The sequence below is a fragment of the Dendrobates tinctorius genome, unplaced genomic scaffold (assembly GCF_039654945.1).
Source record: "Dendrobates tinctorius isolate UK_male_01 unplaced genomic scaffold, ASM3965494v1 ptg000028l, whole genome shotgun sequence".
NCBI classification, from domain to species: Eukaryota; Metazoa; Chordata; class Amphibia; order Anura; family Dendrobatidae; genus Dendrobates; species Dendrobates tinctorius.
In genome coordinates this window covers 71,527,560-71,547,460 of record NW_027361696.1, presented here as the reverse complement: position 1 = coordinate 71,547,460, position 19,901 = coordinate 71,527,560, and the positions used below count along the sequence as shown (strand labels likewise).

Below are 19,901 nucleotides of genomic sequence, written 5' to 3'. Positions count from 1 at the left end.
TCCCATGGTATTCTGTGTCCCCCAATAAGGCGATAAAGAAAGATGGATTTTTGGTTCTTACCGTAAAATCTCTTTCTTGGAGCCTTCATTGGGGGACACAGCACCCTCCCTGGTTAAATTGTACCGTGTTGGGTCTTTGAGTCCCCTGTTGGGTTGGTACATATGTTTAGAGAGTTTCTGTTGCTTCTCCTACTGCTTTTGCACCAACTGAGGTGCCTAGTGCCTGTCGGTGGGTGTATACTGCCGGGGAGGAGCTAATGTTCTTGTTTTGCATAGTGTCAGCCTCCTAGCAGCAGCAGCATACACCCATGGTATTCTGTGTCCCCCAATGAAGGCTCCAAGATAGAGATTTTACGGTAAGAACCAAAAATCCATCTTTATCCACCACTCCTCTTTAGTCTACTGATCGTGGGGATCACAGGGGTCAGACCTCCACTGATCACACATAGATGGTCTATATTAAGGATCAGGTCGCATAACCATATTTTCTCCCATCAGAGAATATTGGGGCAATTATCCTAACACTCTGATTTTTTTTTTATCTTGGGCAGACTCGGTCCAAGGAAAAAATCAGACACGTGCACTGTCTCATAGAATAACACTGGTCCGAGTGTGATCCAATGTTTTTTTTCAGACCGAAAATGCAGTCGTCTTCGCAAGCCTTAAGAGATGTCAAGTTTTAATATTTTGCCAAGATGGTGTTAAGATGCAAACGGTTTCTTTTGGAACTGGATACGCAAGAATAAAAACCCTACCAAGATTGCCACCATTGCCCTAGCGGTCCATCCATACACCCCGGAAGGCTTTGTGCACATGGGTGTATTAGGACCCCACAGAAGCTCATAGTTTTCCAAAGCTGTTACATGGTACAAAAAGAAAACATATGTTTGAAGATTATTTTCTAATAAGGATGTAACATCCTGTATCAGAAGCTTTCCTTCTAGAGTAGAATATCAATGGATTACAAGTCACGGTTGCCATCTATTCTTACATTTTTGACCAATCCGTAAAAGCTTCACAATCTTTTGACTCTTCATGTGAATGGAGTTGTGGGTGGTTGGTCATACGTACCTCCATTCATTCATAACGGGAGCGCGGACGATCAGTCGAACACAGCACTCAGTTATCGCCGACGGCCCCATAGATAATGAAAGGGGTTGACCACGACTCCGTTCACATAGGGTTCTCCATGATCAGTGGAGGTCCTAGCAATCAGGACATTATCACCAAACCAATACACGAGGGATAACTTCCAAACTTAGTACACAATCCCTTTAAAATTCATTATGGTTTTCTCAATGTGTCCGTAAAAATGTTGGCTGTCCGTGAATTTTGAATGAGTTGTTGCACAAACAAGAAAAAAGACCCTAAATATAGTGCTTAACTGAAGAGCCATATGGTGGTACACAGAATGTTTCCGCACCTAATAAAACATTGCAGGAGCACAATGAGAACCTTAGCAAACTATTGCACCCTACAGATACCAATACGAAAGTGCAACGTCACCCCAGTGTCTATAAAATTAGCCTTATGGTGACCACACACAAGTTTTCACACAATTCACTTATCAAATTACCACATTTATGACTTGCTGCTTCACGCCTGTATTTGGCCAGATGGCAATTAGCTTGTATTAAAAGCCAATGAATGGGGCACATAAGAGCCTTCCATATGCATCTGGTTTCTGATAACTCTTAGTTGGGCTCGACTTTACAAAACCTGATGTTGAAACGCATTGACTTATGTCTATAGATCAAGAATATTTCCCAAAACTGGAAAAACGGAATAGTGATGCAATTGCTTATCAACAGCCAATCATGTCGCTTCTTGCGTTCTTCAAAGGGCCTGATTGGCTGTTATAAGCAACTACTTTTGAGAACTTTCTTGAACTTTCAATTTCTTCTTTCTCACTTTTTATCTAGTAGTTTCCTCTCTTTTTGCATATGTAACTCCTTACAAGTGGTTGTTACGCTAAGCATCCAGTAAAATATTGCCCAACATATCTAAAATGAAGCAGAAAAATTGCCTTAACCCCTTCCTGCCGCTGACAATTTTTATTTTTATGGTTTAATTTTTTCCTTTTCTTTTTACAACAGTCATGATTTTTTTTTTTTGTCTGGGTCGAGATATAGTTAATTTCATCATACACTGCAATGGAAAATGAAAAAAAATCCCACTGTGGTGAAATATTGAATCTATATTTTTTAAAACAGAATTGAACCTGTGATCATTTGATTGCTTATGTTATTCACTGCGATATTTGACATTATGCTCTACATAAAACAAGTGTTAATTTTTTTTATAAATTAACAAAATACAAAATGAATGAACAAATGAGAAATTTAAATCACATCAACATATAGAGTGGCCGACATTTACCTTTAAAACACCATCAAGTCTTCTAGGTACACTTGCACAGTTTTGGAACTTGGCACAGATGTTGTTCCAAACATCTTGGAGAACTGACCACAGATCTTCTATGGATATCGCTTGTGAAAATCCTTCTGTCTCTTCATGTAATGCCATATAGACTCGATGCTGAGATCAGGGCTCTGTGGGGGCCGGTCAACACTTCCAGGACTCCTTGTTCTTTAACCTGAAGATAGTTCTTAATGACATTGGCTGGATGTTTGGGGTCGTTGTCTGGCTGAAGAATAAATTTTGAGCCAATCAGATGCCTCCCTGATGGTACTACATGATGGAGAAGTATTTGCCTGTATTTCTCACCATTTATCCTGACCAAGTCCCCATCTCTATTTGCTGAAATGCAGCTCCCAAACTTGCAAGACCCTCCACTAACTTCACTATTCCTGCAGGCCCTCATTATTGTGCTGCCTTCCAGGAACAAACTGCCTTCTATTAGAGCCAAATATTTCACATTTTATTTTTATCAGCCCAGAACACCCGCTGCCATTTTTCTGCACCCCAGTTTCAATGTTTTCTTGCAAAGTTGAGTTGGTTTTCCTTGTTTCTATGTAGATGTATGGTTTTTGGCTGGTCCATGAAGATCATTTCTGCCAAAATGTCTTCAAAAAGTTGATGGGTGTAAGTAGGTCCCACTAGCTGCTGCCAGTTGTGAGTTGATGCCACAGCTGGACATCTTCTAATTTCAATCCAAATTAACAATGATGTGTCTTTCATCTGCTACACTAATTTTCCTTGGACGACCGCTGCATCTGCGGTCCTAAAGATTGATGTCCTCAATGCTGAGAAATACAGGCAAATATTTATCCATCATGCAATTCTATCACTGAGGCTTCTAAGTGGCTCCAAATTTATTCCATAGTGTGACAAGGACACCAAACACACAGCCATTGTCATTAAGAAGCAATCTTCAACGTGAAGAAGATGGAGTCCTGGAAGTCAGTATATGGTCTCTAAGAGCCCTGATCTCAACATCTTTGAGTCTATCATGAAGTTTCGAGACCGAAGGATTTGCACAAGGGACATCCACAGAAGATCTGTGGTTAGTTCTCCAAGATATTTGGAACGACCTCTCTGTCGAGTTCCCTCAAAAACTCTGTGTAAGTGAATCAAGAAAAACTGATGCTGTTTTGAAGACAAAGGGAGGCCACCAAATATTGGTTAGATTTACATTTTCCGTTTTGTTCATTCACTTAGTTTCTTTTTTAGCAATTACCAAAGTAAAATTATTAATTATTCCATTTTTAGAGCATTGTTATTTTTTCTACCTGCCTAAAACCTTTGCATAGTATTGTATTTGGGGGGTCTTTACAGTTCTGTGTGCAATATTGCAAAGGTAAAAGACATTAGGTGTGCCAGCCATGGTGTACACACATGCCAATCTGTTGGGTAAAAGCCATGTGCTGGAGAAAGGGGGCAGTCTATTTCCTGAATGATCCTCCTTAACTCTGTTTACACACTTCTTATTCACTTGTTATTGGGGGCAGCAAATCCCTCTAATAGTAAACTGAGCAAACAGGACTTCGCTTTCATCTCCGTTGCATTAAAAAGTCCCTTACAATCTCAGGACAAAATCTGTTGAAAGATCATAGCCAAGTGCCAGACAATAGGAGATTTCTTTATTCTTTTCACTCATCCAGCGGCAGGTGCTGTATAACTATCGTAATTCACGTAGACAAGAGTCACCTCGCAGGTGCTTAGGTCTCATAAGTTTAGATTCGTATGGTTGACCTCCTGGCACCGCAAGGATCAACATTTGGCACTACATCGCCTAAAAGTATCATGAACCTTGATAAAGACCTGAAATTATTCTGCAACCTGGTCACTTTGAATAAAAGTCAGTTGCAAATATCTATCTGAATGAGGCTGTATTCACACAACTGTAGATGTCTATATTTATTTTTAGGATATTTTATGTATCTTTTATGCATCTTTCTAATGCACTACATATAAGGTATATTGTGTCACGTGAGCCATCTTGGAACTTTTTAGTGATTGAGGGATCTCACATGAGTCCTCCTCCCATGGAATGAGCACACGTGAGTGTTCTTCCCTGGGGGTAAGCTCACGTGAATACTCCCATGAAGTGAGCTCATGCGAGTGCTCCTCCAAGGGAGTGAGCTCATGCAAGTACTCGTCCAAAGGAGTGAGCTCACTCGAGTGCTCCTCCAAGGGACCTGAGCTCACTTGAGTGCATTTCCAAGTGAGTGAGCTCACTTGAGTGTTCCTGCAAGGGAATGAGCTCACGTGAGTGCACCTCCAAAGGAGTGAGCTCTTGCGAGTGCTCCTCCAAGTGAGTCAGCTCATGTGAGTGCTCCTCCCAAAGGGTGAGCTCATGCGAGTCCTCCTCCAAGGAAGTGACCTCACGTGAGTGCTCTTCCCAGGGGGTGAGCTCATGTGAATGCTCCTTCAAGAGAGTGAGCTCATGCGAGTGCTCCTCCAAGGGAGTGAGCTCACATGAGTGCTCCTCCAAAGGAGTGAGCTCACAATAGTGCTCCTCCAAGGTATTGAGCTTACACGAGTGCTCCTCCCAGGGGGTGAGCTCACACAAATGCTCCTCCCAGGGGGTGAGTTCACGTGTGGTCCCATGGACAGAGCGCCCCCTTTCTCTGGTGGCGGTGTGGATATGTTATAAAAGTCGGAATTTTGCCAATTTTCATGTGAATAAAGAATAATTATGGTGTAATGTAAAGTCTGGCAAATTTATCATTACTTTTTCTGTCAACATACCCATAGGAGAGTTAATTTTTTGGCAGGTCAAACTGTATTTACTGATACTATTTTGGGATGCATACAAATTTTTTATTGCATTTTTGGAGCGGAAAGTGCAGTGACTGAAAAATGGTAATTTTAACCTCTCCCCAAAAATGTTTATTTATTTCAGTATTTATTTAACTCGCTTATAAAGTATAGCACACCATCATATTCCACAGCGTTTTATAGAAATCATTATTACTCTGCCATTGGTACTCACAATTTCCTGACTTTGGAGCGTGGGAGGAAACTTAAGGAAATCCACACAAACACAGGAAGAACATACAAACTCCTTGCAGATGTTGTCCTTGATGAGATTTGAACCCAGGACCCCAGCGCTGCAAAGCAACAGTGCTACCCACTGAGCCACCGTGCTAATTATAGGATAAAACTTATATATTCTATTAATTTGGGCAATTATGCACCCAGCAATACTAAATATGATAATTTTGGATTGTTTAAACTTATAATATTTTAGTTTTTGTTTTTACCATTTTTTTAGTGTTTTTTTATATTTTTAATTATTTTCCTTTGGGAACATTAATCTTGTAATACACTGCAGTACAGTAGTATTACAGAGTGCTTGGAAATTGATGATCTCTAGGCAGAGCTTCATAAGAGTTATAACATAGCAGATATAGGGGCTTTCAATAAGGGGGCCATGGCAACCCATCAGAACCCCGGGATCATGTTGTGTGAAGGGGTGACATGATGGCGGCAATGGCCATCAGACATATTGGAAACATTTTATATTCCTCTGTCACTAAATCACAGTGCCAGCTATGTAACACAGTCTTGTGGAGCGGGCTCAGCTTCTGAGCCTACTCTATACAAAGCAGTGCGCATGCTCGCGATACATAAAAAAATGGATGGTTGTTGTTATGGGCTTAATACAAACAAATTTGCTCCAGATGAAAATTATCCAAATCTGCATTTTGCTATCAAAGCTTCATGAAACAATATTGTATAGGTACGGAGAGCCGCGCTTTGCCTTCAATCAATCCAGAGTAACCGTTGGGTTTAGTAAGTAAAATGTCGGTGACAGGTTTATGTTCAAAACTCATTTCAGACTTCACAGCTGGGTGGAAACGTAAACTATGGGTGGAACAGACAAGAAGTACACTGCTCCTGACAAGGAAACATGTTTATACTGCAGGTAAGAAAAACAAACCTATGACAGGTATGATTTAAAGACAATTAAGTGATTTCTATACCGTGGAAGTAATTTAACCAGAGGCTTAAAGCTACAAACAGATTGAATGAAACATAATCTTGATAATACAAGGACAGTTGACGATCCGGGAAATCTTGGGACAGAAGCCGGATGAAGACAATTACCCAACACCCTCTAATTAGAAACACGGGGACATGTGATGACAATATCTTAAGGGGTATCCCCTGCCAGTTTCTTCCAGTTTTACCACTTGCTCGAAGAGGTGTCTTTGCCTAAACCTTATAGAAGTTGGGTTGACCATGACCCAAGCACTTATTGTAAATGCAGAGCTAAAAATTGCAGGATTTTGGACTAAAAAAAAAATCTGCAGTGGATTACAGTACCAACCCTCACCACTATGTCAGCACTCCTCAACATTGACATTGTAACACCAAGAACGAGAAATCGTGGAATTATGGAAATCACAGTATGGCTAGACATGTTGGTGATGAAAAAATGGAAATGCCATGAAGAGACCTTTATGAGGGAGCGTCACACCGGTCCTAATCCAGGGATTATGGAGTGGGGTGTCATAATGTAAAGTAGCCACACCCCTCTAGTCTTCTTTCAAGCTGCACTAGTGATTTGGTGGAACTAGTGGAACACCCATCTCTCCAAAGTGACCCAGTAGCTGTTTTTCAACAAGACAACGCCAGGCAGGATGTTGCTCGTACTACTGTGAGGATCATGCGTGTCCTTCAGCATCTCCTGACTTGTCTCCTATCAAGCACATCTGGAACATCATTGGTTGGTGATTGCACAGAAGCTGCCAGCAGCGGATCTTGATGATTTGCCCAAGTACATTCAGCGGCATAAACTTTCTCAGACGACCATTAATAGCCTCACTGATAGCAACCTAGAAGTGCAAGGATTTCTGCATGTGGTGGTCATACTCCAGACTGAATAAATTGAAAGGTTTTTAGAATTTTGTTTCCATTGTTTCGTTTGTCAGCATGAGCTTGTCTCTATCCTGTGCGGTTGCTTCCTCTTCTCAATAATATCACTCACAGGTGATTGGGGAAGATTTAGGAGGAAGAAATCTCATAAATGGACTTGTTACCCAGGTGGCTTCTATTACCAGACAGCACTGGTATCAGTGAGAGCTGCTACTACCTGTAACCACAAGGGTTCTTTTCATGACAATCATGGCTGCATACGTATTTTTCATGCAAAAAAAGTTATAATAAAGGAACATTACTTGCAAAGACACTGCTATACTGTAAATATTACAGGACCTGATGGGTTGGTGCAGGACAGTGGGACTGTCTTTTTGGTGCAGATACGATCTGTGTGATGATGTTCTATATATTTTGCCTGTAGAATGAACTAATACCTATTATAGTCTAAGGGGTTGTCCACATGTCTGTGCAGACCGAGCGATCTACCCAAAAGCACGTAGACCTGTGATTTTGATCCAAGTCGTATTTCAATCTCGTCAATGCAAGTCTATGGGTCCTTGGAAAAAAAATCGAATACCATCTATGAGTTGTTTTTCACTGATCCTTTGACAGAAGAAGCTGGAGAAACCTCCATCTTTTTCGTATGAGAAAAACTCATGGTTAAACCTGACACATGGACCAAACTCTGATGAAGCTGCTTTTTTTGCATACGAGAAAAATCAAGGACCTCTAAATGCAGTGGGGAGGTGGTGTTAACCAATGGACCACATTTTTATAGACAGAGCCTTTGGATCAAATAATACTAATTGGAATTCTTTTTCCATAAAATTTAGGTAACTCCTCTACCGGCCTCATCTTCTGCCCTTTGTAATATGAAGGTCTGAACATCTTTAAAATATGTATGCCCAATAATCGAATTACATCCAAGTTCAGGGTGTCATGGAGTCTGGAAAGAAGACATTCTGATTATTTATCTTAGACTAAAGGCCTTTGATCCTTAATACTTGACATTTACTTGGTCTTCACCGTACAGATGTAACACAGACTTCTTGAAGAGTAGCGTCTGAAGTGATCTGCGACTGATCCGTCACCCCAGCTGCAAACATTTTCTGCGGTTAATTGGATAATCTCGTTAGAACAACATCCCTTCTATATATAATCAAAGAGATGTTACCGGCGAGGATCAATAATCCCTCCGCACGTGAGCATAATTGAAACATGAAACACAGAAAACTTAAGGAAGATGTTGGCTTTGGACTCCGATTATTATGTCCGTTGATCAAGTAATGGGGCCCTACAATGTTGCGGAGGCATGTGCTGCTGACCCGCTGCACCGGCTTACATGTTAATTCACATTGAGCCGCATTATACAGTGGCTGGACAAATGGTCTATGTCAGAGATCCAAGAGCTGGGACGGGATGACATCACCGTGCAGAAACTGTAATCATATTTGTCATAGTTCTTAACTCTGTTCTGGAATATTAGTACCAGCGGAAGGGCAGATGTTTGCCATGGATGCCCGATGACAGGAGAATGATTGATTAGCTATTTATGGTTTCAATCTGCTTAGCTAGATACAAAATCTACCAAAAGAAAAAAAAATAACAGACTTTATTCCTATTTCTATAACCTTTTGAAGCTGGTGCTGAGGATTTACTGTAAGTCATCAATGGCTTCATGCCAAGTCCTCTTTACGGCCAGGCTCCTCGTGGTGCCTCCAGTCATATACAACTTGTCCCTATGTAGCTGTTGGCGTTTTATTGAACTTGTAGTTCTCGTTGCATAATTTCTATTTTATTCAATATTTATTAAGAAACAAGACAGAAGAAAATCGAAATTTGGTGGTGAGAAGGATGTTATCAATACCATGGATAGCAAGAGGAACAAAAATAAATCAAGATTGGAACAAATCAACCCAGACATGTCACTCGAAGAAAGGATCACCAAGCTACGACTTGCCTACTTTGAACACATCATACAAAGAGAGCAATCACTAGAGAAGGACATCACAATCGGAAGAATAGAAGGAACAAGGCGAAGATATAGACCAGCAACTTGATGGCTTGATACTATCAAGATAACGGTGGGAAGACCCTCTTGGACCTATCTAGGCTTGCACCAGAACTATCTTCCTACAGATAGTTCATTCCATTAAGTAGAGATCGAGCCGAAGGTCATTAAATCAATAATGCTTATTTAACGTCATCATATCTCGCAGCGGTTTTCAGACATCATCATCACCACTGTCCCCACTGGGGCTCACAATCTAAATTCCCTATCGGTATGTCTTTGGAGTGTGGGAGAAACCAGAGAACCCTGAGCAAACCCACGCAAACACACTACTATAAAAACTATTAGCAGTCACCAAAGACTACTATGACTGTATACCGGTACAGGCATCACGTCATGAACTTTTTCTGTAGAGCTCTTGGAATGCACCAAATTATTTTTCCACTGCTCCAATATTAGCGCACGGTGGTCCTGCTGGTCTTTGTGAAAGATCACCAACCCTTATATGTTGATGAAGAAAAAGAATTTGCGGCAAAATTCTTGTGCCTTGGATACTTCTATTGAATTTCTTGGCAGTTTGGTCAAGAGTCGCTCCAAGATAGCACGGAAGTATTGGAGTGTTGTAGGGAGGTCACCTACTAAAGTGCTTATGGTGACATAACAATAAATCCTAAAAAAGGTCTCAATAATTCGCCCTTTCCTACTTAACAAGCAAAACCAAAAAAAAACGAAGAACAAAGGCGCATATCAATGTACATGAGTGCAATACATTTTTTTAATACTCATAATGAAATTACAAAAAGAGAAGAGACAAACAGGTGTGATACCACCAGGTACGTATGCTCAAGTTTACATCAAATCGGTTACAGTTACATATATGCACAATATAATACAAATACCTATAGAGAATCTCCAGCGAAAACCAGGTGCAAAAATACATATACCATATGGCAAACCTAAAAATCCTAAAAACGGGGGTATATAAGCAAAGTCTAGCCTCTAATGAGGTATATGCCCCAATAATAAATTGACAAATGTCATTTTAAGGATTGATGTACAAAAAACCATGTGTACATAGAATGTGCAATCAATGCACCAAAATACGCTTGGAAGGTAGCTCACAGAGCAGTGAACATGACACTCTATAAACAAAGTGCTATGTGCATATCTAAATCGTACATGTAACTCCACAAGTGCGTGAGTGCAGTGAGACGTGTATGTCATATGGCAACCCAAAAAAACTCTTGCAGAGAAAATGGGGAGTATATAGGCAAAATGTAGCCTAAAGTACAGTGCATCCTCCAGTAATAGAATAATAAATATAATAGAGGAGTCCCGGGTAAATGTACAAGGAAGTTTTAACACATTAGGTATGGTCAGTGCACAGATAATGGTACCAATACCCGCTAGGGAGATAACCCAGAAATGGCAAACATGACGATCAATAATAATTAAAGTGCTGCATGAATACCTGGCAGTAAAAACAGAACCCTGTGATGTCCTTCTCCAGTGATTGCTCTCTTTCTATGATGTGTTCAAAGTAGGTAAGTCGTAGCTTGGTGATCATTAGAGGCTAGACTTTGCTTATATACCCCCGTTTTTTAGGATTTTTAGGTTTGCCATATGGTATATGTATTTTTTTACCTGGTTTTCGCTGGAGATTCTCTATAGGTATTTGTATTATATTGTGCATATACTGTATGTAACTGTAACCGATTTGATGTAAACTTGAGCATACGTACCTGTTGGTATCACACCTGTTTGTCTCTTCTCTTTTGGTAATTTCATTATGAGCATTAAAAAAATTTATTGCACTCATGTACATTGATGTGCGCCTATGTTCTTCCGTTTTTTTGGGTTTTGGTGACATAACAATCAGCAACCGCTAATAGGTCGCTTCATTTTCACTCTCTTTGGACGTAACTGACATCCAAAGGTGGTTGGAGAGGAGCAGCACTCACAGTTCTCACTTCTTACGGATGTCATAATAAAGTGAGAGTGATGCCGCTGATTTGGCTGCAGGGCTCACATGACATAAAAATGTCATGAGAGCCCTGGGAAACCCGGCGCTTAAATCAATGGAATAGCGCTGGCGCTGGATGCGAGTGCAGACTCTTTTTTTTCGTGGGGTAACATTGTAATTGAGAAGGGGTTGACCGAGTAATAAACAACCCCTTTAATCTATTAGTGTATGATCAGTGGTGGTCCAACCTGTAAGAGTCCCATTCACTTGAATGGGAAGTGTATGTCATACTTACAAGCTTTTTAGAATCAACTGAGTGCAACACCAAAAGCCTGGTACTGAAATTTTTTTCCCATTAACATGCCTACTTTTACAATACACCCATAACAGACCACCTCCTCCAAACCCTAATCCATGCTGATTATGCCCCCAAAACCTTCCGGAAGGGCTGCTTTTCGGTAGGTTCAGGGGCTTCGATCTTCGTTTGGGAGAATGGCCAACTCTTAAAGAAATCTTGGAGGTCTCCTATTTTTCCAGGAGATGCTGGCAAGTGTAGTGTATACTGTGTGACAAAATAGTATTCTGTGTAGTTGTTACGTCACCGCTGCAGCCAGTCAACAAAGTCCGGAACAACAGAGGAGGGGAGGTTTTTGAGCACGGGAGGGTGTTATTTTCAAGGAGTGCAAGTCAATCGACTTTAAAAAAAAATCACTGGAAACCTCTTTTACAGACCTGTGATAGTCGGGGAGACCTTTTGAGAATTTTTCATTGGGGCCCATGAGCTTCAAGTTGTGACCAAGAGTAGATTTTCTAACAAAATTTAATTATATCAACTAATTTATATATAGGAAAAAAGAATTCATCAAAAAACTGGTAAAACTAGTAGAACCCCTGGGGCCCAATACAGGTCAGAAAAGTGCACAATATTCTGATTGCTCCAAGTGATCACTAAACATGGAATAAATGAATATTTGAATGGTGTAATTAATGGCTGCAATAAAGAAAACCATGTGGATCTTGCTACAAATCTATCTTCTGCTTTTCTTCACCGCAACATATCATTGTATCAAAGAGAGATGAGAGTCTTCAATGCCGAAAAGCTGCATACATTATACTGATATACAGCCATGTGTGCGTCTTAAAACGGACAATGCCCTGGACAGCTGCCAATATATTTTTCAAGACATTTATTTTCTCTCTTTTTTTTAAAGAATTTTTATTATTAAAAGTGGCTCTGTCACCAGATTTCCCAATGCAAGCTCTATACACTTGTAAATAGGTCTTAGGATGCTGTTATTCCTTTAGAAAACCATTTCAGAACGGCTGCACAATCCTTAACGCAATCTCCCCTCACTGACCGAAGGCTCCGAAATGTCCCTCCTCTCTGTTGCTGAAGCTGAGATCTCACACTGCTCAGTACAAGCTGCAGCTGAGCTCTCACACTGCTCATTACAAGCTGCAGCTGAGATCTCACACTGCAGCTGAGATCTCACACTGCTCATTACAAGCTGCAGCTGAGCTCTCACACTGCTCATTACAAGCTGCAGCTGAGATCTCACACTGCTCAGTACAAGCTGCAGCTGAGATCTCACACTGCTCAGTACAAGCTGCAGCTGAGATCTCACACTGCTCAGTGCAAGCTGCAGCTCGAAGTCAGGCTGGGTGGATGGAGACTGAATACACTTGGACTCATGAGCTCTCACACTCTATAGCTGGACTCATACTAATTTAATATCAGGATGATACAACCATTCTGGTTTACATTTCCAGAGAAAGTACAGCAGCCTCATCAGGTTCATGAGAGCTATTTAAAGGAAATCTGTCATCATGCTTTTGCTACCTCTTCTGAGAGCAGGACAAAAAAGTGGCAGATATCCTGATTCCAGTGATGTGTCACTTACTAGGCTGGATGTTGTAGTTTTGATCAAATCACAGTTTTATCAGCAGGAAATTATCACTAAAGGACTAGTTTGTATAACGCCACCCCTAATAGTGATTGGCAGCTTTCTACCTACGCACAGTGTTCATAGCCAATGAGTGATGTGGGTGGGGTTATATAAAGCACAGCATTCAGAGAATTGGTAGATCAAAAGCAGTTTTTACTCAAAACTGCAGCAAGCAGCCCAGTAAGAGACACATCACTAGAATCAGTGATCAGTGAAATCAAACTCTTTAAAAACCATTTTAAATGGGATGATAATTGTGCATTTCTTGTTCCCAACCATTGGCTCGTAAAAAAACCAAAACATGACAGTAATTAGCCAACCAAGAAGCACGGAGGGCCACTTAGGCCTACTTATATCATTGCCATCTCCCTAAAGGATACCCATGGTTTTAATTATTTTTAATTATTTTTTCTTTTTTAATTTTTTCATATTTTTTTACTTTTAAATATTTTTAATTATTTTTTTTCCATAAATCAAACGTAAACGTTAAAGTAAGAAACAAGCGATGAACTATTACGACTCCACAAATAAATTAGACCGCACTTGGATGCCACAGACAGGAAGGTGGAGAAACTTTTTTTTTTCGTATCAGATTAAACTGATGAAACCCTGATCAAACTCTGATTAAAGTTGATGTATGACGTGACAGAGTTACGAAAGAGGAGCACATTTATAAATGCGCCAAAATACATGGCAATTAAATAGTACAGCGTTAAAAATTTGGCCACAATTTCGCCACTTTTGATAAATTTGTTTTACCCAAAGATTCAAATTTTGGTACTGATCTTAGAGAATTCTTCTAATTATACCACACTTTGTTTTTGCACCTTCTCATATCAATTACCATGTTCCTGAATCTTCATTCTAATGTGTCATGTGTGATGTTTTGTTCAAAACATGTCAGCAATGTTCGCTGGAGTACTTTTGTATTTTTTTTTACTGAAAAATTGTTTTTTATTAAATTTTCAAAAATTATAGAGAAAAACACAAAGAAAAGAGTAGCAATAACAATAGAACTATGACCCTATACAGAGCATTTCTTAGTCATAAAGCTCACAAAATTAGTGGAATGTTCCCGTAGTCCAGTAAAATTTGGTGTTACTGTTTTTGTATTTTTAATATGTGGAAGGTGTGGAGAGATTTATGAATCAGACTAAGGGTATGTTTCCACGGTCAGGATTGTCTCAGTATTTGCTCAGGATTTGATGCAGGTAAAATCTGCACCAAATCTGCATCAGAGGTCACTGGCAGGTCACCTGCGTTTTTTATGCGATTTTACATGCGTTTTTAATGCATTTTTGATGCGTTTTTTTCATGCGGATTGTATGCGTATTTTTTGTAAGCTAAATAAAGATATATAATTATTTAACAAAAAAAAAAAAAAAAAAGATTTGTGATGTCATTTACGGTCCAACCTGCTCTTTAACATTTGTCCAACCTACACTCCATTACACACACAGATAGACAGATAGATGGATAGATCGATATGGGATAGATAGATAGATAGGTATGGGATAGATATGAGATAGATAGATAGATCTATAGATAGTGTGATGCAGTGACCCCTGTGACAGCTAGAGGGCGCTGTATGGCCTTCCCAGGACATGCATGCAGGCGTTTCCTTTATTGTGATGGGAAAATGATGAGCGGCAGAATTGTAAATGGCCGATATGTATCACAAGGGTGGGTGCCTTGTGGTGGAAGCTTGAACGTGTGTTGATCAGCAGATAATACTGCTGAGGGTTTGTTGCTGTGTATTGGGAAAGCTTCCAGGTGACTTGGAGAGATGGGTGGGACCAGTCACCTACAAACCCACCCAGGGCATGTGTCTGAACGCCCAGGATAAAGCCTGTATGTGTGTGGCTGTGTGTGGAATAGGACCTGTAGTGAGGTCATAACCATGTGATCCATACCTCACCTGTGGGTGTGGTTATGGACCATATAATGTGCCTGAAGTCTGGTCACATGGAGAGCGAGAGTGTACCTGAATGGTTCAGGGTGCAAGGTCCTGGAGGGTCAGTGTTGGGAGATTCTGGGAGAAGAATCGGATTCCTGGAGCACGTGCTGCGACCTTTGATCTGGTGAGGCGTGAGTGTTGGACGGTCTCAGGAGGGGACGGACGTCCTGAATAGCACCTGCTGAGGCCCCTGACCACCTGGTGGCCGGTGTGTTGGGAGACCCTGGGAGGAGGGTTGGATCCCTGAATAGCACCCGGTGAGGTCTGTGTTTTGGACGGTTCCAAAGTGAGGACGGACGTCCTGAATAGCACACAGACAGGCCACGTGTGTTTGCAGTCAGTGATGGCACTGCATTGGGGCGCTCCCGTCCGTCTGTGGATCATGACTGTCAGGTGGCCTGGTGAGCAAGGCATTATCCGGGACGGTCATCCCAGCTTGGCAGCTTCCCTGAGAGAGAGGACTAACAAAGATTTGGCATCTGGAGCAGGAGCTCCTGCGAGGTAACCCCGAACATGAGGATGTGACTGTTGGTGCCTGTTGTGTTCTATGGACACTAATGAACTGTTTGGCGTGCGGTCGCCCACAATAACTGGACTGGACAAAGAGGTCCGGTGTGTTTAGTGACAGCGTGTTAAAGCCGTGTACTAAGAAATGTGATGGACTATGTGTAAGCCTGTGAAGTGTAACAGGGCTTACAGTGCGGGTTATGACGGCATAATAAACCGCATGGACTGTTTTAAGTGGAAAGTGTTCCTGTGTGCATCAATATCGCAGCCAAGTGAGTGTCCCCCAACGCACTCAGTGAGCGCTACCTTACAATAGATAGATATGAGATAGATATGTGATAGATATGGGATAGATAGATACATAGATAGATAGATAGATAGATAGATAGATAGATAGATAGATGAAGGAACTCGGACCGGAGCGTGCGACTGCATAGAAATACATGCAGCTGCACGCTCCTGTCCGAGTGCCGGCGGCAGTGCAGAGTATTGACATGCGAGACTTTTATGAATTTCTCGCATGTCTGATCCCGGCCTAATATGAAATGACCTTTCCTTTTTTTTTTTTAAATGGTGTGGGCTCCCGCACAATTTTCCGTGCCAGAGAGGGAAAGCCGACGGCTGGGGCCGATGTTTGCAGCCTGGGAAGGGGTTAATACCCATGGAGGTTCCCAGGCTATGAATATCAGCCCGCAGCTAGTCTTTCTGGCTATTAAAATAGGGCCCCCCCAAAAAAAAAATGACGTAGGGTCCCCCTATAATTTATAGCCAGAAAGGATATGGGCTATGCAGACAGCTGCGGGCTGATATTCATAGCCTAGAGAGGGTCCTGGATATTGAACCTCCCCCTGGATATAAATACCAGCTCTCAGCCGCCCCAAAAATGGCGCATCTCTAAGATGCGCCAATTCTGGCGCTTAGCCTTTCTTTTCCCACTGCCGTGTAGCGGTGGTATATGGGGTAATAAGGGGTTAATGTCACCTTTGATTGTAAGGTGCATCTCTGAGATGCGCCAATTCCGGCGCTTAGCTCCTCTCATTAAGCCTGGTTAGTAATGGATAGGTGTCAATAAGGGTTAAAAGGGTTAAAAAAAGACCCAGCAAGAAAAAAGTAATTTAATGAAATAAAACACTACACTTTTTTTATTGCACGCCAAATCCAAGTGAAGCCATCGATCTCCTGAAAAAAAAAACAACACAAATACTCCCTGTTCTGACGTAGTCCATTATCACGAGTGTCTCACGACGAGTCCAGCTCTGCTACATCTGGATGCATGACATCCAGATATAGCAGAGCTTGTAGATGGCCGCCGGAGATCTCCAGAGATCATTAACACTGTGCACATGACCGGAGATAATCCCCGGTCACGTACACGGCAGTTCTCGCGATAAGCCAAGTTATCGCGAGAACTGCAGTGGACGTGGTCTTCCGGCGGTGGGACAGGTAAGAAATGTATTTAGATTAGTAGACATGCGTAGTAAGCTGTGTTTACGCAGTTACTACGCATGTGACTAATCATCAGATGTGGTTTTACCATCTAATGATAGTCTATGGGAAATTTACGCTGCGGCGACGGAGCGTTGCCGCATTGTAAACAGACATGCTGTGTTCTGGAAAGACTCGGTGCATGTCCGTTTACGCGGGTCTGCCACCTGCATCTTTTAACGCATAGTGGAGATGGGATTTCATGAAATCCCCTCCACTATGCTGTAATATCTGAACGATGCGTGTTTGACGTTGTGGCTATACGCAGCGTCAAACACGCAGTGCTTCTTGACCGTGGAAACATACCCTAAAAGAAAAATTGACTTTTTAGGCTAAATAATTACGACGCCACTCATATGGACTCAATAAGATATAACTGGAACAGGAGTTTCGCTAGAATGAGGCATTGGGCTTCGTAGTTACAATCCCAATGAGGACACAATCTTGACAGTTAAGCTGGGGTCACATTGCCGTATGTTCTCTCATTTGAAAGAATTGGGACGATTATGCTAATGACACTCGGCTCAAACTCTAATGAGAGTTTGAGTCGGGCGTCATGTCAGTGTGATCCGATACTCTCACATGACAGACTGACAGCACAGGTGCGGAGAAGATGGAGAACTTAATTTCTTCATTGTCTGAGTCCTCGAATGTAAGGCTGTAACTGGACGACATTTGAGTGCAGTCCGATGTATTGCACTCACCCACAGACTTGTATAAGTGCACATGGTCCAGTTATCAGTTACACTCCAGCATGCTGTGTTTTTTTTCGCATGCTGAATCGGTAGTCAGCACAGCCCCATGGTATAACATTGGGCATAGTGCTATCCAATAAAATATTGAATAGCAGTTGGCCGTGTTATACGCTCATGTGAGCGAAGGCTTAGGCTATGTGCCCACGTAGCGTTTTAAAACGCTCACTTAAAACCGGACTCCTTCCCAGAAATCGCGCGTTTTTTTCCGCGCGATTTCACCGCGATTATGATCGCGATTTTGCCGCGATTTTCGTGTGCGATATTCAAGCACTTTCCAAGCGATTTGAAGCATCGCTTGGAAAGTGATTGACAGGTTGGTCACACTCGTCAAACATAGTGTTTGACAAGTGTGACCAGGTTTTTACTATTGAGGCCGCCTATGCGGCATCAATAGTAAAAGATAGAATGTTAAAATGCTAAAAAAAATTAAAAAATCGGGGTATATTTACCTTCCGGCGTCCCGAGCTGCCATCCCGGGCCACAGCGTTCCCAGTAATGCCTTGCGAGACCTGTGATTACGTAGTCTCGCGTTACTATAGCGATCATGCGAGACCGCTAGAGTCACGCAAGACTACGTCATTACAGGGCCTTGCCGCAAGGCATTACTGGGAACGCTAGGCTGGGAATGCAGCGCGGGACGCCGGAAGGTAAATATACCCTGATTTTTTTATTTTTTATTCTTTTTTTTACAGGGGTATGGTACCCAGGGCCTGGAGGACAGTCTCCTCTCCTCCACACCGTGGGTACCAACCACACATGAGACGCTTAACTTCCCGCATGGTGGGCATAGCCACATGCGGGAAGTAAGCGATTCTCATGCATTCCTATGAGTGCGGAATCGCGGCAATTCTTTGCGATTCCGCACAAAAGAATGAGCATGCTGCGATTTTTTCCGCGATGCGATTCCGCCATGGAAAAAAGCACAGCATTAGCACAGCACGTGCGGAATGCCATAGGAATGCATGGGGGGTGTTCTGTACATGATTTTTAAACGTTTTCGCAGCGTTTTTGCGCCAAAAATCGCGGCAAAAACGCTTAAAAATCGCTACGTGGGCACACAGCCTTATACACAGTCCTGAGGCACAGACTTGGCGGGTACAGAACAGAATAAAGAGACAGCACTTGGCAGTTACACATCACCATTGAGACACAGAGCTTGGTGGTTATACATCACTTATGGAACAGGACACAAAGCTTGGTGGCCACCGACAGCATAGGAGTAGTCTTGGCACAATTCACAAATGTAACTTATAACAGGTGTTTCCAGAGCTTAGCTGGTTGGCTCATCACTCCCTCTGGTCCACCTGACAAACCTGAGTGCATCACATACCCAAAATATAAACAAGGGATTATAGATCCTTATTACTACCCAACACACTCACTGACTGTATTACTATCTGGCCATCTGACTACAAGGGAGGTCAAGCCGCCTCTTTATAAAAACTGGCTCCATATAGGGGTGTAACAATAGAGAATGCAAGGGCTTCAGGAGGGCCGTGGAGCATAAAAAGGGCCCAAAAGGTCCTCTTGGCCAGCAGAAAAGACCAACACTAATAAAGGTCCATAATCATTAGGGGTTGCGGTGGAGATTTTGCATTAGGACTCAGGAGCGACAACTTACACCACTGGCCCAACCTAAAAAGGGAGCCAATGCAATGGAAAGCTTCAGTTTTTGCACAAGTGACTTCTGACCCAACCAACTTGCATGCCCACCACTACAAATTTTCCAATACCTTAAATGCACAATGGTAAAGGAGCAGTGTGTTAGGCGTCGGGTTCCTGCCACTGCACAGCAGGAATCCAGTGCATTGCATCCAGCGCTCTCCCATTCTTCTTCGGCCACAGTGGAGCCTGCTCAGCAGATTCGTCGGTCCCGGCGCTCTGCCCAGGCCAACTCCGTGGGTTTGATAGCTGCTGCCACCTCTGGTACAGCTATGACTATGCATGCTGCTCAGCAGCGAGATTCTCCAAGGACTAAGTCCTCATG

At 42.2% G+C, this 19,901-nt stretch overlaps 1 protein-coding gene across 3 annotated transcripts in view; it reads right to left on the bottom strand.

Annotated features, from left to right (window-relative positions):
- The window catches only part of LOC141085533 (neurotrophin-4-like), a 252,865-nt gene that overhangs the window by 37,373 nt on the left and 195,591 nt on the right, over positions 1-19,901 (bottom strand). Inside the window, exon 1 of one of the 3 annotated variants that reach the window (XM_073570963.1) lies at positions 19,648-19,894. The exons of the other annotated variants lie outside the window; for them this stretch is intronic. The gene's annotated coding sequence lies outside the window, so the exon portion shown is untranslated. Of the gene's footprint in view, positions 1-19,647; positions 19,895-19,901 lie in introns of those variants that run through there. 3 annotated transcript variants of the gene reach the window in all.